Below are 24209 nucleotides of genomic sequence, written 5' to 3'. Positions count from 1 at the left end.
AAATCAAAGTACTGCGAGAGCGAATCAAATGCATATGGAGAAGTCTGGTCTCGCGGTACTTTGATGTCAAACGCTGAATGGCTTGCGTTGAGCCACCGTAGCGGGACATCTGCGTGCTGCGTACGTCATAAACTGTAGAGAAAAGTTCGCGTCTGGTCTGAGAGAAGAGATAAAGAGCAAACATATGGTCAAGGGACCCTTTTTTAAACATGTGATGTACAATCAAAACAAAATGATGCGCGATTGCAGGAGGGTCATCCCGCAACTCAAAGGCAAGCACAAATGTTTATATACTCTGATGCTACTTTATCAGCTAACCTGAGCTGGTACATAACTTGATATAACTTACTATATAAGCCAAAATAAACCAGCGAGGTCCTGTACTGATTGCCCGAGTAACTTAAGTACATTATAAGATTGATAATAAGTGTACAATTTCACTGTCCTCACATTTAATCAAGTATGCTGTAATGTATTTACTGTAAAGAGGGATGCATGACGGAAGAAATGTAGTGCACTTAATGTACGTAGTGGTGTTACGTACTACATGTGTTTTCAATTAATCTTTCAAATGAACAACTTCACGTTTTTAATATGCATTATCATATTTCTGTTAGTGTAATTTTAGTTTTAAGGAATTTTCTAAATATAAAAATTATATCTTTTTTAGGATAGGCCTATATAAGAATATTTGGTAACACTTTACAACAAGGTTCATTAGTTAACAGTAGCTAATGTATTAACCAACTTGAACAAACCATGAGCAATACATTTGTTACATCATTTATTCATCTTTGTTAATGTTAGTTAATAAAAATGTAAGCTTTAATTGTTTGTTCATGTTAGTTCAGAGTGCATTAACTAATGTTAACAAGATTTTGATAAAGTATTAGTAATTGTTGAAATTAATATTAACAAAGATGAATAAATGCTGTATAAGTGCAGCTCATTATCAGTTCATGTTAACCAATGTAGCCAACCAATATTACCAATGAACCCCACTGTAAATTGTTACCATATATTTATATCACAAAGTTAGGCTATATATTTTTCAGCATGGCACATTCAAGTACACAATGACACTAGACTAAAATTAAATGGGTTTAAATTAAATTTAATGTAGATTTCTAGACTAAAATCTCATGGCATTTAGTTGAATAAAATTAGACTAAAACTAAATCAATTCAGATGACAAAAATATGACTAAAACTAAATTAAATTTTAGTCAAAAGAAGACTATGACTATGTTTAATCTGTGTTTGTTCTGCCAGGTCAAAATTTTGAGGTGTTTGATTTCTTTTCTATATTAGGAAATAAAACCTCATAGATACATTTTCTTAGTTTTCAATGCCCAGACCTACAATGTCTCTTTGTGTTGAGGACTAGTGCATCTTTGAGCCAACATTCAGTACGAGTAAAAATACTTGAGTACTTTTAAATTGGGTTACTTTAATACTTTTACTCAAGTCGTATTTAAATTGGTGACTTGTAACTTGTAGTGGAGTAATTTTTACAGTAAGGAATTTGTACTTTTACTCAAGTATGGCTTTCAGCTACTCTTTACACCTCTGCTTCTCCCCCTCTTTTCTCCAGCAAATTAAACATAGCATGGCTTGGCAAACTATATATATTTTTTTAAAGTATGTTCCTCTGGCAAAATGTAATACTCTCCTCGCATTAATGTTGCTTCTAAAAGGAAAACTTCCACAAATGCAATAAGTTCGCAAAAATAACACCTTTTCAGAGCTAAATATCTACTGCGTGTCTTTAGTAAGTTCAGTCGTTATTTAACGCCAAAATGATGGTTTGCGCAAGCTGTTAGTAAATCTGGCCCTTAAAGGGGTCATATGATGAAATTTTTAAATTTTTAAAATAATTCTTTTCGGCGTTCCCAGAGTCCATATGTGAAGTTTTATCTCAAAGCACCCTACAGAAAATTAATTATAGCATGTCAAAATTGCCATTTTGTAGGGCTGAGCAAAATGTGCTGTTTTTGTGTGTCTTTTAAAATGCAAATGAGCTGATAAAATGCAAACACTGATCGAAATGATAGTTGTTTGTTGAAATAAACATGCTTCATCAGTCAGTGCTTTTTACTTTAATGTTTAAAATTAATAAATATTACTAATTATTTGTCTTTAAAACACAACTTAGGTTTAGTTTCGATGAAGGGGTACTTGAGCCTTACTGATAGGGCTGTGGGGGTACTTAGGGCAAAAAAGGTTGGGAACCACTGCTCTAGGTAACGGGTGAACCCCCAGAAATCCAAAATGTCCAGCCCGTTCATCTCCCACTGTGGTAGCGGTTCATCCAGACAACAATTGAATAGGTCCTTTAATGCAGCGTCATTATAATTCAAGGCGCAGAATAAGGTCCAAAACGTTTGGGCCAGACAACCCACCGTTTGAACATGCTGGTGTAGGGCCTTTATGTTGTCGATCCTCTCCCTTCTCTCTCTTAAAGTAGTGGGTGGACTGATCCGAATCCCCAATGCGCTGGATCTATTCATGGTGGATTCCTTCTGTCACGACTCGCACACACAAAAAGTTAGATCCAAAAGCAGTTTAATAAGGGTGATCCAAAATCATAATCCATCCAAGCAAAAGGTCAATATCCATAAACACAATCCAGAACATAAATACAAATAACCACAGGCACAGAAGGCGATGTGACATACAACAAGGAATCCACAACATAGACTGAACAGACAGGGCTTAAATACACAATCACTAACAAGGTGAGTGGGAACAGCTGAGTACAATGATCAATGATAACAGAAGGGATGATGGAGATGCAGTTTATGGCACATGTGACAGTGAGGACAAGAGACATCTGGTGGCTACTCGGGGAACAACACTAATACACCTTGACAAACACAGAACACAGTTTAACACTTTGACACTTTTATTCAATACTTTTTGCAACCTCTTTTTCCCAAGAGAACAGCTCTGAGTCTTCACCAATAATGCCTGATGAGTTTGGACAACACCTGATAAGGGATCAGAGATCATTCCTTCATGCAGAATCTCTACAGATCCTTCAGATTCCAGCTCCATGTTGGTGCTTCTTCTCTTCAGTTCATCCCACTCATTTTCTTTAGGGTTCAGGTCAAGGGACTGGGATTGTCATGGCAGAAGCTTTGTTTTGTGCTCAGTGACTCATTTTTGTGTTAGTTTTGATATTTGTTTTGGATCATTGCCCTGAAGGAAGATCAAACAATGGTCCATTATATGATTTCTAACAGGGACAGTCAGGTTTAGATTTTTTTATCTGTTGGTATTTCATAGAATCCATGATGGCATGTATCTGATCAAGATGTCCAGGACCTCCAGCAGAAGAATAGGCCCACAACATTAAGGATACAGCAGTATATTTCATTTTACACATGGGGTACATTTTACCCCTGTGTGCACCAAACTAATGTTGAGTGTTTGCTGCTAAAAAGTATTTTTTTTTGTTTTATCTGACCTCCACTCTAAAACAGGAAACACGTGAGGCTTGTTCGACTTTATGTGGCACCGCAAGAACCAACAGCCGGATGACGTCAAAGTACCGCGAGAACGGTTAAAGAAATCATATGAAATCTAATTTCGTCTCGCTCTCGTGGTTCTTTGACGTCATCCGGCTGTTGGTTCTTGCGGCGCCGCATGAAGTCAAACAAGCCTGTGACCAACACTCTCAAACAGGAAATGCGTGACCTCCACTAGCGAGCGAGCGGCAATACGTCACCTAAGGGCGTTTTCACATTAGCACTTTTGGTGCGCACACGGGTTCGATTGACATCAGAGTTCGGTACATTTGGATGATGTGAACGCTGTCTTCCGAACTCGGGTGCGCACCCGCGAAACGTACTCGAGTCCGCTTAAAAAGGGTGGTCTGGGGTCCGGTTCATGTGAACTCCAGATCGGTTCGCTGCTAATGTGAGCGCAATCATACTAAATCGCGGAAGTGAACCACTGTTAATTACGTATTATATGGAATGTCCCACCAAAACAGACGTGTGTGTTTGTGTGCGTGCACTTACCTTGACAACAAAATGCATAGAATGCTTGCTTGACTTTTGTTCTTATTTTTTAAACCTTTGGTTTTGTTTTCAAAGAAATACAGAAACGCACTTGCGTCTGTCTGCCCCAAACATACTAAAGTCGTTTCGATGACAACGGTCTGTCCGCCGACGTCAATTTTTGCGGAGGCATTCAGAAATCATCTCACTGCTTGCAGTTCGTCAATCACGCTTGTCGTCTTCTCGTTTACAGCGGTTGCCAAGCAACATGAGAACGCGCCGGCTGCAGCTTGATGATGCAAGCGTACCGCGGTTCGGATGCAAAAATAATATGTGAACACAGTCCATGGGGGGCATGGGGATGGTGGAGCAATCGAACTCTGGTTCGGACCAGGCAATCGCACCAAATGTGAAACCGCCCTAATATTCACGCATAATAAAAGTAGTTAAAATACTCGTATGGAAGCGGTATGCTAAGCTTTCACGGTTTCTTTAATAATGTAAATTGGACTCGAGTTTGGACATTACCTTAAAAGTTTCTTCTTGTAAATAAAGTTAAGGAAATTTCCTGAAAAAAAAGTTATACGAAAGATTAAAGATGATATTGATTTAGAATGCTCGTTTTGCAACTGTTACATTGAAACAACGTCTTACTTGTTTTGGTCTTGTCATCACACTCAGTTTTTTTTTGGAAAATATTTTTAAAACTTTTACCTCATCTTATAAACATTACGTTTTTACACTCTCTAAAGGATGAATGTTTTATTATAAATTGTATTTTTATTTTTGTGTAAACTCCACTTACATAAATGCAAATTCATAAAAAGCAAACCTACATTCTTAGTGTTTGAAAAAGAGGTTAAGTTAAATATTGATGTAATGTCAAAATCTAAAAATAGTAAAGCAATTAGAAATGACAAAATGCTCCAATATTTTCACTTCTTAAGAGTTTTTATGGCATTTACTTAAGTATATTTTCCTTTTATTATATTTATATTGATTGTTATGAACACCCTAAATGTTAAATAATATACTTTTGTTTATAATTTAATTATCATGTACCCTCTTTATTTATATCTTGTAATTTGTATGTGTCTATGTTCCTTTTTTTAGTTGTTTTTTTATTTTATTTGTTTCTTTCGCTATATTGTTATGTATTTTCTTGCATGTAAAAAAATGTTGTTAAACAAAGGAATATGGCACATGCACTTTTTTTCGACAATAAAAAAGCTTTTATGGTTTATTATTAAACTAATGCGCTGAAGGCTTCTCGTCCATCAACTTGCACTACAGACTTTTAAACATAGCAGTACATTTAAAGTCCATATTTTGAGGGCCTCCACCATTTGTTCATGTTTATTTTTGATGAATTTGTTTCATTGAATGAAACATTAAATAAATGTATACTAAAATGTATAATTTTTTTAGAACTAAATCTGAATTTTGCATTTAAAGTTAAATAACATGACATTGATTCGATAGTTGTGACATTTGCAGTGAAAACTCAAGAAAATGCAGTTATTAATAATACATTGAACAACCTGTTTACAGTTTTCTAAACATGTCATGATAAGAGTCCAGACAACAGCTATCAGTCAATACTTAAAGGTTTCTATTTTAGATGAGTGTCAGAATTTAAATGTTGTTCCCCCACACCCCACATTTATTTATTTGATATATTTTCATAGATCCTTGTATATTTCTTTATTGTTATACTTGGATGATTAATGAAGCAATGAAACCGTTCATTTTGTCGGTCAAGAGTTGATATTTCCCTTGCTTATGCACAAAAGCTAGACATGGGCTGATCAGTCCAGGTCATGAGGTTCGACCAGACTTCCCTGTTCCACTCTCCCCTTCCTCATTTGCACCATTCAACTGTCTTAGCATGTGATTGTTTTCCAGACATGTTTGTCAATGTGTTGATCACGAGATTGTGCCATACATTATCTAATGATTCATCAGGTGACTAACGTTTCTTCTCTGCATCCTATATAATGTGAAGGATGTCTAATAAAATTTGGTCTATGTTTGAACGGCATTTGGTGTCAGTGTCTTTCATAGCCCGTGATATATATCAGAACTCTCTGCTGCTCAGCTCAGACCTCCAGACTACAAAAATCTCATACCTCTAGACCTGCTTAGAATTAGATTCGAACAATGAGTGAAACATGTAGGGGCAGTTTCCCAGACAGGGATTAGACTAGTCCTAGATTAAAATAATTGTAGGAGCTCTCCAAACTGAAAAACATTTGCACTGACACATCTTAAAATACATCAGTGCCCTTTGTTTTGCCTCAAAATGTACATCAGTAAAGATTTTAGTAAGGCATCTTTGTTAAAACTAGTTATATTTCCTTATTAAACTAGGGTCTTGTCCTGGCTTAAACTAATCCCTGTCTGGGAAACCACCCTGTAATGTTATGCGTTTTGGATTAGACAAAAAAGGTTTTTGAGAGAAAATACTCTATAAATTTTGCTTTGAAAATATCAATGTATTGGGAAAATGCTTTAAAAACTTTAACAGACATTGCATGGGTATTTAAATAATCTATGTAAGTTATAAGATAGTTGTCATGATAAGGTTGAGATTTGCAAGGAATTGTCCATATACAAATCAGCATCAGTGAAATAATAAAGAATCCACATTTCCACAATTTAACCAAGTTTAATTGTTTTTAAGTAAAAACAACATACGTGAACAAGTGTTAAAGAAACACACACGCACACGCACACAATTCGTGTCCTCCATCGTCTAAGAAACAATCCCAGCTTCAGTAGCCAGGGTGGTCATCCGAGGAGTAAAACCCTTGAAGCACTCCACGTTGTCCATTTCCCTGGTAGCTAGCCCCACAGTCTTTGTAAATCTGGCTGCACAAAAAGGCGGCTACACCTAGAGAAGGTTTCCTGTAAATTTGCCAGTGTCTCTCTGACAGTCTGTTCCAATTCACAACACCTCTTCAGTATCAAAAGCACAATCATGACAGCCCATCAAGTCACACATTTCAGACAATAAATGGGAGGGAAATGAAAAGAAGTGTGATTGACATAGCTTATTTGTTATAGATGGTGCAACCACACTTATTGAACTCACTATCAAGCAAGCTGAAGTGTGCCTCTTGTTGTGTGTGATACAAATTACAACACATAAATAGGAAAATGTTTGCGTTATTTTGTCACTTATTGGGAGCAGTATGCTAGCTGGAGCCATTCACTTCCAGTCTTTGTGCTAAGCTAAGCTAGCGGGGGCTGCGTCAGACAGAGTTACAGCACGCACGGAGATGAGAAAGGTATGTATGGATTTATCTAACTCTGGGAGATATGGTGAATAAGCTAAATGTGGGCGTGTTCCTTTAAAAATGTCTGTCAGTTGCCTGAGCAGCCTTATCAGACGGAACTGAGGGCTATTTCATAAAACTAGATTTCAAAATAAGCCAGGCTTATTTTGTTAAGTCTGGCTTATTGCCGGTGGATTTCGTTTCATAAAACAAACTTGAACAAGTTCAACCCCGGTTACTATGGAAACTTATGCTTGGAAACTAGCCTGGTCCGGGGCAGGCTAACTGTCAGGCTAAGCCTCAGTTGTTGTTTAACTAGACTTTCACTAACACTGAAATGTAAATGAAATGATATTACAGCTGTTTCTTTGACATTTTATTTGACTTTATTAACCAGAATTAATCTAACAATTAAAGAAAATCAACTTATATATTAAATTTGATAAATTCTGTTACAATAATAATTAATACAATATAAACATGTGTTTCATAATATGGTATGTTATAGGCCTAAAAAATGTTGAATATAAATGATAATCTTAACTATCCCAAAATAAGGATAAAAGCCACAGCAGTAAAATCTAAATTTAAGATGTATCTAAATCCATATAATTGCAATGTATTGATGAAATATATATTTTAACTCAGATTGTCTGTCATACAGAAAGGAGATTAAATTTAAATATACAACACACAAAAGTCAAGTACAGTCATTGAATTTTTTATGCTTGGTGTTCATAAAAATGCACATTATTTTAAAGATCTACAGTATTTGTAGCCTATCTTTCTCTAGTTGTTACATTTTCTTGAAATTTAAAAAAATCATGGTGTCTGCATGTCTGAAGGAACACAATATGTGATGGTATGCTCTTTGCATTTTGTTGTAATGAGTTAAAACTTGTTTTGTTTTTTTGCCTGTGATCCCAGAGAAGATTGTTAGTGTTAGTGCAAAGCATTCTGGGAACCAAAATATGAAGAAAACAACAGAAAAAGGTTGATGAGGATCTCTGGTTGCCAAAATGCTTTTCATGAGGCTGTTACCTTTTATAGTTTTATTCTGTAAAAACATAGAGTTGTTAATATTTAATGTTCATTTAACTTTAAACAAACTGTTGCCAGTAAATAACATACATTTAAATCTACATAAGTTACTGGCAAACAGCTGCATAACTACAGCTAATTTTTTACATGCATGTGATTGGCTAAGGACAAAAAAGCAGGAAAATATATTGAGACCCCCCCACACACGCCAATCAAACTGGTGGCGGATCTATACGGATAGTAAAGTAGGACCCATAACAACTTATTTGAACAAAAAAACACATTTTAATTTATTTTACAGCTAGATGTGCAACATGCAACTTTTTTGTACAGTATGACACATAACAACTTATTTGGTGGATGTGTAACAGTGGGAATCAAAAGCAAGTGTCTTGTCCACTGCTCCATCACCACCTCTCTCTATATCAACAACCATGATAAAAATATGTTTTAACTTATTTTTGTTTTGCATTTTTACACAACTTTAACAGCTAAATGTGCAACATGCAAATGTTCATGTCAAAAGAAGGCCTATTTTGCCGACATCCAAATAAAATGTAGGCAATGGCTTATAAAGAACTAAAGGCATGGCTACTTTTAATTTGATACTTTAAGTAAATTTCCAAGCCTGTACTTTGATACTTTTACTTGAGTAAAGAAGTTAAATCAGTACTTCTATTTTTACCAGAGTATTTTTTTTTTATACAAATATCTGTAAAATGTGCTACACAGGACCATTAGTTATAATAAAGTGTCTTAAAGGTCTCTTTTTCTAATTTTAGACCCCTGTAGATGAGTAACTTTGTTAGCTGTTAAACATGAACAATAGAAGGTTGACACTAATAAATAGAAGTAATTGTACAAAAAAGTGCAGGTGCTATTTATTTTAATCAAACTGGTCAACCTTAAAACTTTAAACACACGAAACCTTTGAAACAAACGATGATACAGAGGCCGTTTCTCAATCCTAAGTCTGCAGCCTTCCGGAGGTCGCATTTCTAAGCTGCATACGTCATCAAGACTCATCAAGAGTCACAATATTAACAATAATGAAGTTTACTATTATTCTTGGTTAATCGTAAATTGTTGTAATATGTTTATCAGGGCTTGACATTAACTTTTTGAGGAACTTGTCCTTTGGACAAGTAAATTTGTGTTTCACTTGTCCATGCACAAAAGTCACTTGTCCGGGTAAAGATTTATAATATAATTTATTTTTTGTGTTTTGCTAATCAGTGACAGAGCAAGGGATTTTTCATAGGGGTGGCCAGGCAGGGGCCAGCAGTTACTCTGGGGTGGCATATAAAATCTCTATCATCCAACCTTAAAATACTTTTAAGTATTATAGTGTGTTAATCAGAATAATGTATAACATACAATTGCTACAATAATTTAATTTTTATTAAAATGAATTGAGATTAACATACAATTTATAGTCATAATTCAACCTCCATGTTTTTTAAACTATTTAATCAAATAAAACTTTTGAAATTTACTTTGAAACCAGAATTTATATCTCCCATTGCTGAAAAAACTAGAGACCAGAAAATCATGTGAATTTTGAAGGCTACTTTAATGTATTTTACTAAGATTTGTTTGGCTGCTTCTTGCTACTCTTTCTGAAGAAGGATGCTATATCTGCTGCCTTTCTCTTCATTTTTCCCTCATTTCAATGATTGTCTGGCATTAAAACACTAAAGCAAAACATTAAAACATTACCATGTTTTTAAAAACTTATTAGGGTAAATGTATCTAGATTATCTGTTATATATAAAATCAATCTTAATCCTTGCATTTACGCTGTAATGTTTGTGTGGGATTTTTAATGTACAGTGAGTGACGAACTCTGTCAGATTAAAATCGGCTGTCACGCGGCGCAAACACACACAGAGGCGTGCTGAAAGAGAGATTCTCATTATAAAACAGATTCTTAAACAAGATTTTAAGCCATTTATGTGTTTTTACCGAACTTTAGAAGAGAAAACGCAGTGATGAAAACGCGGTTGAAGTGTCTGTCATTTATATTCACACCGGAGCCTGAAGAAACATCACTCTAGACTCCACTCCGTCCCGCGATTCCCGCCCCTCCGTGTTCGTCGATCAGGTTTCATGCACGAATGTAATGCTCAGTTAGGTTAAACCAGGCTCGATGAGGTAACTTATTTCCTTGCCTTTTTTCGGAACCAATATTGTTGCATCGTCCCTCTCTCAGTCGCCACCAGGATTTTCTGCAATGGTGCTAGTTTTTCCTCTCATTTCTGTGCAAATTGCTGCTCCAAATCCACCAAGTAAACCGACGTGTATATGTTTGCTGCTTTGTTTCGCGTCACGCAAGTGACAGCCAAACGTCGCAAATGAGGAGAAGAGAGGAGAGAAACGATCGGGTCTGATTGTCGAATCCGCCATTTGCGAACGGTCAGAAACACGTCCTTGTTGATACTTGGAAAGGAAGGAAAATGCATCTCTTTGTCATCTGCCACCGGTGTGGCCCTGTTGCGCGGGGACGGCGATTGTGGTTCTGTCCCGGGTTACCATGGCGACGGCTGTGAGATACCCCCCTCCCCCCCCCCCTTTTTTTTTTTTTTTTTTACATATCTGCATGATTCACGTAGGTCACATTTTCAGGTCGGAAAATCCGGAATTCCGGATTAATCCGGAAAAATCACATCCCTGTTTTTAACAGTGTGATAATAAACCAGTGGTTTAAAATCTCTCATACTCAGGGTTTAACATGATGCTCTATAACGCACACATAATTTGCCATCAAAAATGTTTTGAGTAACATGTCATGTAATAATGACAGGTCAAGAATATGTGTAACATATATCATTTTACACAATCATTACTTGTACTCCTGTAAATTCAGAAATGCAGATGCTGTCCACCCACCATGCTCTCAGTGAATCTATTTGTTTTCTTTGAAGAACAACAGTTCATCTGCAGGAGTGAAGCTGTGCTGCTGATAGATGCCAGTGCTCTCCTCACTGCCAGTCAACATCTTTGGCAGCTAACATTATGACATTAGACACTTCCAGCATATAATTATGCTTAAATCAACTACACTTCTTATGAACAATATATTTACATTTTATTTTCACCTGTTACTTTTTTGTCCACTCAAGTTGCTGCTTTTGAAATGTACCCCCAAATATATATATATATATATATATATATATTTTAATTTAAGTTAGCCTACCTTTAAAGTTAAATGTTTTAAAACCATTAATCTGCTAAATATTTATTGTATAGGTTACTTAGTAGCCTACATACTGTCTTTTAAAAGTTAAGATCTGTGTTATATTTAAAAAGTACCGTATATAAAAAAATAAGAAAAAGTAGAAGCAAAGTAAAGCCACATGAGTATTGACGGGGAACGAACCCGGGTCGCTGATTGCATTGTTGAGAGCACTGACCACTAGGCTATCATTTCTGACACCGTTTATTTAGTTGCTGTATGAAAGGATTTAATCCATAAGGACTTTCCAGCTATTTTATGGGTTTGTTTATTGCAGCAGTATTATAATTTTCAGTCATTAGTAAATTCTTCATACATTTTTATCACAAATTACCGCTTTCTCTTTAACTTTGATCGATTTGATCTACGCTCGACCTCTAGGGCTGCTTAAGAATAGCGTGCACACGCAATTATCTTGACTATGGACCTCTGGATCAAATTAGTTGGATTGCGTAAGCTTCATTTACCTTTTTTGAAACCGCTTTAGCCTCGCCCCATTTGTTAGGTTAGTTCAAGTCAGGTTTGTAACTTTAATCCTCGCTTTTCCAAGCGAGTTTTATGAAATAGCCCCCGGGACATTTGTTTGTGTTTACCCACCAAAATCCAGTCTCAATGTAGCACACCCTTCTCAAAGGCAGTTGGTGGGGGGCTGAAATGCTGTTATCTGCTGTTCGTTACAATAAGATTAGTCCGAAAAAATTATTCCATTTGCTGAAACACAGAGAAAGTTGTGGCCAAATGGCTCAGTGGATAAGACACACGTCTTTGGTGTGAGAAACCCGGGTTCGAATCCACTGTAACACACTGAAACTATTGTGTCCCTGAGCAAGACACTTAACCCCTAGTTGCTCCAGAGGCGTGCGACCTCTTACATATATAGCAATTGTAAGTCGCTTTGGATAAAAGTGTCAGCTAAATGAATAAGTAAATTAAGACTCAAAAGCACCCCATAGTGGATGAAAATGTCCCCAAAAGTACATAAGGGTTAAGGCACTATGATGATTTCAGTGTAGTTTGTTCTTCAGTGTGTTTCTTCTGATGATACTGAAGACTTCCAGAATGAGTGAATCTCTCTCCACAGATCGAGCAGACGTAAGGTTTCTCTCCAATGTGAATTCTCTCATGGATTTTTACCATACTTGAATGAGTAAACGTCTTATCACACTGTATGTGGTCTTTCACCTGTATGAGTTCTCTGATGCCTTACTAAATTATTATGCTGCTGCCTAAAAGTCTTCCCACAAACAGTACAGTGATGAGGTTTCTCTCCAGTGTGAATTCTCAGATGAACTCTGAATTGAGATGGATTATTGAATCTCTTTTCACAGTGAGAGCAGACATAAGGTTTCTCTCATGTATGAAGTCTCTCGTGGGATTTAAAGTTACTTGATTGATTAAACGTCTTGTTACGGAGAGCATTTGTAAGGTTTCTCTCCAGTATGAATTCTCTGGTGTTCCATTAAATGATCACGCCGCCTAAAAGTCTTCCCACAAACAGTACAGTTGTAAGGTTTCTCTCCAGTGTGAATTCTCTTATGGGTTTTTAAGCGACTTGACTGAGTAAACGTCTTGCCACACTGAGAGCATTTGTAAGGTTTTTCACCTGTATGAGTTCTCTGGTGATTCACTAAATGTGAACGCTGCACAAAACTCCTCCCACAGACACTACAGTGATAAGGTTTCTCTCCAGTGTGAATTCTCTCGTGGCGTATAAGTTTAGATTTACGACAGAAATGTTTATCACAGTGTGAACATTTATAGAGTTCAGAGTGAATATTTTGGTGTGATTTTAATGAAGCTGAATCCCTAAAGGTTTTGTCACATTCACTGCACTGATACGGTCTCTCATTGGTGTGTTTAAACACATGTCCCTTCAGAGTGCTTTTATCTCTGAATCTCATCTCACAGTGAGGACACTCGTATGGTTTTTCTCCTGTGTGAATTCTCTTATGAACACCAAGACTTCCTTTGGAGCTGAAGTAATTTCCACATTCAGTGCAATAGAAAGGCTTTTCACCACTGTGTGTCCTCATGTGATCTTCCATCTGAGATAAGAAGACAAAAATCTTCCCACACTGCTCACAGTGAAACTTCTTCTTCTTCTTCTTCTTCTCTCCGTGCTCTTTTGAATGATGAAGTTTCTTCTCTTGTAAGGTAGTAAAGCTGAGTTTCTGTTCTGTGTGTTTTCTCTCATGTCTCTCTAAATGTCTCTGTGAGCTGAATGTCTTTCCACAGGTGATGCAGGAAAGAGTTTGTGCTGTCAGTCGATCTTCTGATGTTGAGGACGTTTCTCCATCACAACATGATTCACTCTTCACATCTGAAAGAAACATGATAGCCTACAATTAAAATTCTCTTTTAACTCTTATTTACACACAGATGCACAGTGGTGTAGTCTAGATTTTTGTAGTGAGTATACTGTGATTTTTCACTCATGCTCACTCGTCCCAGAGCGACACCCCATAAGCTCCACCACACTCACAGATTCATACAGTATAATTCTTCATGTAATTGAGAGCATTTTGAAAGTGTACTCATAAACACATCAACTGAATGTGTTATCATCATGTCAGTTTATTATAAGGACGAAAATAATTTAACAGCCAATGGCATTTCCAGCTGGGAAAACTGGACTGATTTTTAGACAGGTTTATTCAATATTCAACTCAAGGCCAAAATTTATTCAGAAGAATTTAATAAGCTGTTTAAAGCAATGCTGAAGTCGACATTATGAGGCATAAAATCTGTTACCGCCACTCTGGACTTTTTCAATGCATCTCATGCAATATCCACTCCTCGCCGCATGTTGTTGTATGTTTTTACTAAATACGACAATAAATACGTCAAGATTGACCACCGGAAGCATTTGATATTTTGAGCTTTCAACCCGGAGGTGTTTTTAGTTCACAGCAACTCTTTGAAACTGTTTGTGTCACTTTCAACCGGTCGGTGTGCTTCCACTAAACTCTGGACACTAATGAAAGGTAGGTGGGCCAAAATATATATCTTTAATCTTGGTACTGAAACATGGTAATCTAAATGTATGGAGGAGATGGTATTTAAATAAATCACAGAAATTTGGTAATCACATTTCTAGTAGACTACATTGAAGGTCCTGTCAGAACGTCCACTGCAGGCATCGTTCTAAAACCATTGTTACCATTAGGGATGCACCGATACCACTTTTTTGGAATACGAGTACGAGTACTTGCATTAAAGTACTTACCAATACCGATACCAAGTACTTAATAAAAAACATGATTTAAATTTACAGGTAACAGCTTTAGTCATATAATTTAACAAAAAAACAAGGGACTAGTTTTCCAGTTTGTTGTAAACTCTACCTCTTTGGACAACACAAGAGGCATTAACCCCTTACACGCCGCTCAAACACAGACATTTCTCAGACCGTGGTATAAATCCATAGTATCGGGGGACTTTTAACGAGTACTTTAGAAAATGTGGTATCGAGGCCAATACCCAATACCAGTATCGGTGCATCCCTAGTTACCATGGGTCTGATGCCCATTACAACTAAAGTTTGATTTCCATTCCAACTAAAACAGTAAATGTTTATGATTTAATTTGAAAGAACTAACAAAATTCTACCTTCTGTTTCCCAGTTGCTAAAAAAACCTTTAAGCCTCTTAAAAGTCCTCGTCCGTGCTCCTAACAATTTTAAGACAACAACCTTAAGACCTCTTTTAAGGTTTAAGATGCTTTCTGAATTACTTTTTTCTTTACTAAAATTATTTGTTTAATTGTAAGAGTAAATGCCCACATTTCTAAGAATTTTCTTAGAATTACGTCACTTGTAGGGCTGGGCGATATGGGGTGAAGATTATATCTCGATATATTTTGCTATATCTCGGTGGGCGGTATATATCTCGATAGGCTTTGCGTGAAAATACCCTCCCCAAAAAACTACTGCAAAACAAATGTCAAAATCCACAAGGGCTTTTATTTTTTGAAGTGCAAAGAGGTAGTTCACATAGGAACGAAGTGCTTCTGCAACATTTAAATGGATAGTTTACCCCAAAATGAAAATTCAGGCATCATTTTCTCACCCTCATGTTGTTACAAACCTGTATAAATTTCTTTGTTCTTATGAACACAAAGGAAGATATTTTGTAACCAAACCATTTGTGGACCCCATTTACTTCTATAGCATTCGTTTTTTCTACTATGGAAGTGAATGGGGTCCACTAACGGTTTGGTTACAAACATTCTTCAAAATATCTTCCTCTGTGTTCATCAGAACAAAGAAATGTTAGTGGGTTTTTGACAACATAAGGGTGAGTAAATAATGACAGAATTTTCATTTTTGGGTGAACTACCCCTTTAAAAAAATAAATACAAAAATTATACTTTAACTATAAAATAAAATAAAAACATATTGTCTTCTTTTTATTCAAAAATAAAACAACTCAACTTCAGATATAAAGTTTTTGACAATTCTTAGTATTTTTTCTGAAAACCCTCAGGAGATAAGGGTATTTATCCTGGAATAACATAGTTTTTAGGCATTTTAGGAGTAAATGGGTTAAATATGAGAAAAAAACAAGTTGTTGTTACACAGAAAACTACAGAACACGTGCGCTTACACACAGCATCATAGGGAGAGAGAAAGCTCTCATATCAAGAAAACGTGTTTGTGTCTGTGTGTGTGTGAAGCACTACTGCTAACCTTAGTTTAACGTTAGTCGTGATAAACAAAATAAGTCGTCTTCTCTGTCAGTAACATCCGTGACTGACGACATTTACGCGAAAAAGAAAGTTTACGGAGAAACGGACATTAAAGCACTGCCACCTTTTCACTGTCACGAGAGAGAGCGCTCGCAACAATGAATTTAAGCCGTTTTAAACAGTAAAATATACATGTAAATGGGAATCATGGAAGATCTATTCGTGGTGGGCGCCGCCATGTTAAATTAGACAACACGCGAGGGGAGGGGGAACAAAAGCAAGGAGGCGGGGGCGAGCACAGCACACAGAAAAGGCAAAGTGGCGAAATCAGAATTTAATATAAACATTATATCGATATATACGCTATGCCAAAATCCATTTCGGGGTTTAAAAATATATCGATATAGTTTGAAAACCGAGATATCGCCCACCCCTAGTCACTAGGAGCTATTTTTTGCATTAAGATTTTTTATGAATTCTTTATGTTTATCGTACACTTTCCAGGGCCCAGTTCCCCGATAACGTTCACTCTTAGCGCACTAAGAAGACTCAAAAATATATATCTTACCAAAGTGGTTTATGTTCCTAAGTGTGTTCCCCAAAGTGTCCCTTAGGAAGCTTCTTAACACGCTGCCTCTAAGGAGCTGTTTACACTTGGTATTAAGATGTGTTTTCATCGATCGGATCACAAGTGGACGAGAGAGACACATTACGTTTACACCTGGTATTTAAATCCGTCTCTTTTGTCCACTTTCGACCGCTTTTGTCCTGAATACTGTGAGGGGGTGGTCTGTCGAGATGGTGGGCGAGTCTCTCTGCTGTCATTCAAAGACGAGCTGGAGTAATGATGAGTTTATATGGATTCTAACTAATATTATGTCGGAGTCCACTACTTGTTTAGCAAGTAAACATACTGCACAGTGTTTTGCACGTGTATATGTTAGAGGTTTCTCAGAATTTTTAGCACAATTGATGAAATAGGATCGCGCAACTTTCACACACTTTCAAAACGAAACTACGGTTATCAGCCGCTTTAGTTGTATCAATGAAGGCTAAAAATAGCGCTGTTCACCGTGTGTTCACGCCAGAAGTCAGAAAAGACGGAAAACTTGTTGTTAAGTACCTCAGATTAGACAAATGGGTGGAGAGAAGGCGGTCGCGTGTGGCTGTTCTGTTCAAACACATTCAACCACATCTGCGTTCCGCAACTACAAAAGCGATCCGATCGAAAGTGGTTTCGACTACGCCTGGATGTGGTTGAAAGTGGTCGAAAGTGGACGAGCTCAAAACGTTTTGAACACCGTTTTCGTCGATTGGATCACAAGTGGACGACGTTAATGCCAGGTGTAAACGGTGTTCAATACGTTTTGAACGCGTCCACTTTCGAACACATCCAGAGGTAGTCGAAACCACTTTCGATCGGATCGCATTGAAGTTGCAGAACGCATATGTGGTTGAATGTGTTCGAACAGCCACACGCGACCGCCTTCTCTCCACCCATTTATCTAATCTGAGGTATTAAACACAAGTTTTACGTCTTTTTTTTACTTCTGGCATTAACATACAGTGAACAGCGCTATTTTTAGCCTTTCATTGATAAAACTACTGCGGGTGTTCTCCGTAGTTTCGTTTTGAAAGCGTGAAAGTTGCGCGATCCTATTTCATCAATTGCGCTAAAAATTCAGAGAAAGCTCTTACATATAAACGTACAAAACACTGTGCAGCATGTATACTTGCTAAACAAGCAGCGGACTCCGACATAATATTAGTTTGCATCCATATAAACTCATAAAATTACTCCCGCTCACGTTTGAATGACAGCAGAGAGACTCGACCACCGTCTCACAGACCACCCCCTCACAGTATTCAGGACAAAAGCGGTCGAAAGTGGACAAAAGAGATGGATTTAAATACCAGGTGTAAACGTAATGGGTCTCTCTCGTCCACTTGTGATCCGATCGATGAAAACACATCTTAATACCAAGTGTAAACAGCCCCTTAGTCGACGTAACATGGCGCTGTCCCAAGTGAAGGTGCTGAATTATTTATTTTCCACTTCACACAAAGGTGCGTTACGGCGTTAAGAAAGACAACACGTTCTATACAAATGGTATCCCTTGCTAATCATTCAACCTCCTTATCCTGTTGTGCCACTTGTGCCGCTTTTTGACATGGGTTTAACAACTTTTAAAAATTATGTAATACACTTTTATACTAATGGTAAGGTACTTTACAATCAGAATTTATTGGCAAGGAGCTGCAGTTACTTTTTTGGAGTTTAATGTGGTTTTACTGGCCATTGGTTAATGTTTCCATATAATTAATCATATTATGTATAATATATATTTAGTATACAAACATAAAATTTTTCTGGTCACAAGAAATATTTTTACCGTCCGTTCCAGTGGTACGTACTGAATGTGGGAAAAAGGCATTTAAGTTTGCTGCTCCTTCTGCCTGGAATTGCTTGCAGAGTGCTTTAAATCTGAGGACACTGGTTCCGTTGGACATTTTAAAAAAAACTTTTACATGATTTGGAAAATGAAACATCGGGCTGTAGATGTTTTAACTAGTTATTGATAGTGGAATTTTGATGTATTTGCTTGTGTGTGTATGTGTATGTATTGTTGATGTTTTTTGTTCAAACTCAAATGTGCTTGTATCTGTCAATCTTGGCCAGGACGCTCTTGCAAAAGAGATTTTTAATCTCAATGTGCTTTCTTTCCTGGTAAAATTAAGGTTTAATAATAATTAAAATAAAAAATGCATGTGACAATCGCATGCCATTTATCGTGCAGCCCTATATTAAATGCAATGCAGTGAGTAATGCACTATTTTGAAGAGGGAAGTCAAATGAACCATTTTATTTGTACAAAAGACTTCCACAATCCTTGTAGCTTTATATGGTGACACTTTTAGAATGAGATTAAGTTGCTCATTGGGGTGGTTTCCCGAACAGGGCTTATCCTCCTGCCAGACTGAAATAAATGTTTGAGCTGACTTCATTTAAAAACACCTTGTACTGATATATCTTATTATATTACTGCCATAGTTTTGTCTCAAAATGCATGCTTGTGTTGTTTTTTGTAAAATCTACTTAAATACTTTAATATAACTAATGTCTAGTACTGGATTAATTTAATCTCTGTCCTAAAAACGGCCCCTATAAGTACTAAAGATAAGATATATTAAACTCCTTTTAGATTTTTTGGGGGGGTTTTCTTTTTTTTTTGACCGAAAACTCCCTTTAATAAAACAGTTGCTAACGTGACAGTTAAAAATTGTATAACTATAATAAGAGAAACATACCTGATGGAATTAAATCATCTGCATGATTGTCTTCCTCTTTATAATTGTGATCTTCCTCTTCTGTGGGTTCAGTTTTAATCTTCATCATCAGGTTCCTGCAGTCGATCAGTTTGACTGAACACATCTTCAGTGTGGTCTGCAGGATCTGCTGCTGTTCTCCAGCGTTCCAGACAGAATCCAGAGACTCTGTGGAGGTTTGATCAGTAGATTCCTCATCCTGTAAGCCCTGATTACTGTCACACACAGTGTCCTGAGCGTCTGTGGGCTTTGACTCAGTATAACAGAGTAAAGTGAGACTGAGCTCTGAGTCCTGTGTGTGTCTGGATTTCTCTTCAGAGAGTTTAGAGTCCAGCAGTGGCTGTGGTGTGCGGCTCTGATCTCTGCTCATCCACACTGAATCCAGACATCCATCAGTCACATACACTGAAGATTCACAACAATCCACATCCACATCCTGACAACACAACACAACCGAACTCAGTGTAAGATTATAAATGTTCAATGTTGTCAAACAGACAGAGTGATTCATGTAAAGGATATTTAAGCTGTACAAACCTCTCTCTTCACTCCTTCATCTCCTCTTGACCTCAGCTTTGTCTCCAGTAACGCCACCTCTTTCTTCAGCTGAGAGATTTCTGTGATGAAATCATCAATATCCAGCATGGACAGATCAGTTCCTACCGATTTACAGCACATCACGTTCATCTCATCTGTCATCATCAACATCTCAACACTAAAATACACAGAGACAAGACTCTGTTTACACTCAACAAAATACTCAACTTTTTTTACTGAGGAAGATACACAAACACATCACACGCGAACTCTTTTTTTTCTGTCTTTAGTCGGTTTAGCGGTGGACTAAAAAGCTGCAGAGCGCCTCCTTCTGTACTGGAGAGGGAAGAAGCCAAAGTGTCTCACTGATAAGGACCCTAGCTCCCCCATACATTGGGATACGGTTGTTCACTTTTTTCTGTCATGTGGCTAAGCGCGTTGTGATCACTCACAGCTGTTACTCATCAACAACATCTCTCTGACTTAATTTTAAACAGTACATTGTGAAAAACGCTGTCATTATTCTCTTACATATCCGTGCATATAATTGGGAAATATAATTACTTAATTTCAAATATATATTTTTTACAATTTTAAATAAATATTATTATTTTAAATATTGAGTATGTAGCGATGTGTTTGTTTATATTTAAAACTAAAACAAACGTTTGTCTTTAAGTCACATTTCATCAAGTTTATTGTATTAATAAATTTAATAAGATATACCAAATAAATAAGACATTCATAAAATATATCAAGCCATATATGCCACATGGTTTACATAGAGATGTTTATTCATAAATTGTTCTGCTGTTGATGGATTCAGCCAACTTCTTTTTTACATATAATTTCTCCAGCCTTTGAAAAAATTCTCACACAAGGGACACTTGTTGCTGAGATGCATTTTTTTGTAAGTAGCCTGCTTAACTGTTACATACAAAATTAGGAAAAAATACTTGTTTTCAGTAATTTAGAGTATTTGATCTGGGCAAAAACGCATCTGAAGTATTGTCAGATTTTTTTTCCTAACCTGTCAGTATAACGCAGATAACCCACCTTTCGAAACAGTTGTGAAATGCGTGACTTTGGTGTTTCGAATCACTTCATCACGTGACATGGGTGTTTCGAATCACATTTCTGAGCAGTGTTTCAAAACGTCTATGCTTCAGGATCTCGACACGACACAGAGACATTTGTATAGTATTCAAAAAGAGGTAATAGTTAAAAAATACAGTGGGTTGAGTAGGCAAGAGGAAAATATGATCACAAGACTTAGAATAGGGCACACAAGTTTAAATGGCTGTTTAAAAATAATAGGTAAACATGAAACTGGATTATGTACACATTGTGGAGAGGTAGAGAATGTAGAACACATACTTCTAATATGTAGAGAATATTCTGAAAGAAGGAAAGAACTAGAAAAGGCAGCAAATAATGTATTGTGTTTAAAAAACTTATTAGGTGATCAATCTTTAATTAAAGCTGTAATCATGTTTTTGAAAGAAACTCAACTCGCAAATAGGATATAGAATAGTAAGAAACATCAGTTCCCCAGTTAGTTAACTTTAGTTGTATTAATTTATTTATTTATACCCCTTTTTTTTTTTTTACTTCCGTAGTAGAGTAACATGATTGATTTCCCAGGGAGTTCACACCTCAGTCCAGAAGATGGCGGTAATGCACACTGTTTGCAAACTGCCAGTAAAAACTACAGAAGAAGAAGAAGAAGATGTCGACACAGCTAGCTGTGTCCCAATTCAAGGGCTGCAACCTTATGAGCATTCGACCTTAAAAGGTGAGCACTCGGTCTTTCAAGGTGGAAGCCTCAGAAGTTCGCGAAGAGAACTGAAATGAGACGGTCTAACCTTCGGAGGATCCATAATTAGCGTCACCTGCTGCACGCGCCCGCCTGCACGTTTCTGACTTATTAAAATAAATATGACATCAGAAAAATTATTAATTTATTTTAGAAATATGGCACGTTGATGTATATTAAACTATTCAACAGTTTAACAAATTAATCAACCTTATAAATATACGCAACATAAAAAGAATATTATTAACACAAAACATAACTTATAATACTAAAACAGTTACAAGAAAAAAATGTTTTCTGATAAATACACTTTTATTTAATAAAGGATTTAATTGTTTATTTTAGAATATCCACCCATTATATTCAGCCGTTGCAGACGCGCAATGACTCTTGGGATATCCTCGGCTGTTAAGGATCCATTCGTTCTATCCTTAACAGCGCGGAGAAATGAGGACGCATTTTGAGGCTTCATTCTAAGCATCCTTTGAAATGGGACGGCCTTACTGGCCTTAAGTCGCGCTGCTGTGACGCAATCGGTCTTAAAATACGTCCTTAGAAGGTCGCAGCCTTTGAATTGGGACACAGCTGCTGAGTCCCAATTCGCTTACTACGACCTAAAAGTATGTACTGTTTTTGTGAGGAAAATGTACATACTTTTGAGTGTGTAGCAAAATAGTTTTTTTTTTATTAAGAAAATATAAACAAAACAATTGTTGTACATACAACACAATGAAACTGCTCAAGTAATATTTCAAGTGCTAGGGGGTGGTATCAAAAACAAACAATATTATAAAAAGACTTTGAAGAGAGTACATACTTGTAAAATATGGATAGGTTTACGTTTTTTTGAGGGCAATATCGAATCAATATAACACTTAACTTCATTTTTAAAAGCAATAAAACATGTTTTTTTCCTGACATTTTACACTTGTGGATGTGAAATTTTGCCATGAAAATAAAAAAATTGATAAAATAAGTATGGGTCTGTTTATCAGTAATACCTAAAAGAACATCTTTCCACTGTAAAGTAAAGCTTTCTTCAACATTTTCAATAATAAAATTAAGTACATTTTGCCAGAAAAGAATTACATGAGGACAATGCCAAAATAAATGAATAGCTGTCTCTGGTTTCTGCTTACAAAAGCTACATCTTTCATCTATATCTTTTTTAAACTTGGTTAAATAATGTTTAGCCGGATATATTCTGTGAAGGAGTTTAAAAGATATTTCTTTAACTTTGTTTGTTAAAAGATAGCGATTGGGCAGAAGCCAGACTTTTTTCCAGTCAACATCACTTACAAATTGATTCCAAAACGAAATTACGTTTGGTCTCGAAACAATATCCTTCTGGAAAAGGGCTCTAATTGATCTATTATAATTAATAATATAATGACCAGAGACACAAATTTTACCTACAAATGTATGAATTGGAGAGAGGGGTGAGAGTTGCTGGTAATCTAATCTTTTTTGCTGTTTGAACAACATGCATATCTTGGAAGAAATTGGTGATAGGGTGAAAAGTTGTGCTTGTAAATCAAATTCCATGCTAGAAAAGCTTGACGATGAAATGCAGAAAGTTTCACAGGTATTTTGTTAACATCAAAATTGCAAACAAGGAAAAAATTAACACCACCCAAACTGGATAAAACATGAAGGGGAATGATATTCCAAATAGAGGCTGGATACTTAACCATTTGTCTAATCCAGTTAATTTTAAACGTGTTGTTTAATGTAGTGAAGTTTAGAAAATTGAGACCACCATTTTCATACGAGTTCATTAAAACCGTTTTTCTTATATAATGTATCCTATTTTTCCAAATAAAGTTAAGAAGCATTTTATCAATCTCCTTCGATACTTTATCATCAACCTGAAGAGCCATAGCTGTGTAAGTTAATCGTGATAAACCTTCTGCTTTGGAAATCAGAATTCTCCCTCTTAATGATAAGTCTCTTAAGAGCCACTGATTAAACCTCCTTTGAGTTGTTTGAATTATAGGATTAAAATTTAATGAACTTCTACTCTGCTGATTCTTATTTATTGTAATTCCTAGATATTTGACTTCTGTTTTGATTGGAATGTTACAGTAAGATGCCATTGTACATTCTTTAACCGCCATAAGTTCACACTTCTTTATATTCAGATTGACACCAGATGCTTTAGAAAACTCTTCTATGACTTTAATTGCAGTGGGTACTTGGCATACATTTTTGAGAAAGAGGGTTGTATCATCTGCTAATTGTGTTATAATTAATTCTTTATCAACGATAGTCATACCTTTAATTGTA

The 24209-nt window shown here is 36.4% G+C and overlaps 1 protein-coding gene and 1 pseudogene across 2 annotated transcripts in view; one reads left to right on the top strand and one right to left on the bottom strand.

Moving 5' to 3' along the window:
• The window catches only part of LOC135785125 (uncharacterized), a 37606-nt pseudogene extending 17225 nt beyond the window's left edge, over positions 1–20381 (bottom strand).
• LOC135784994 (uncharacterized) overlaps positions 1–24209 on the top strand; it is a 242196-nt gene that overhangs the window by 178700 nt on the left and 39287 nt on the right. The window lies entirely within an intron of this gene.

The sequence above is a fragment of the Paramisgurnus dabryanus genome, chromosome 19 (assembly GCF_030506205.2).
Source record: "Paramisgurnus dabryanus chromosome 19, PD_genome_1.1, whole genome shotgun sequence".
NCBI classification, from domain to species: Eukaryota; Metazoa; Chordata; class Actinopteri; order Cypriniformes; family Cobitidae; genus Paramisgurnus; species Paramisgurnus dabryanus.
The sequence above is the reverse complement of the archived record's forward strand: the minus strand, read 5'-3'. Positions and strand labels throughout refer to the sequence as shown.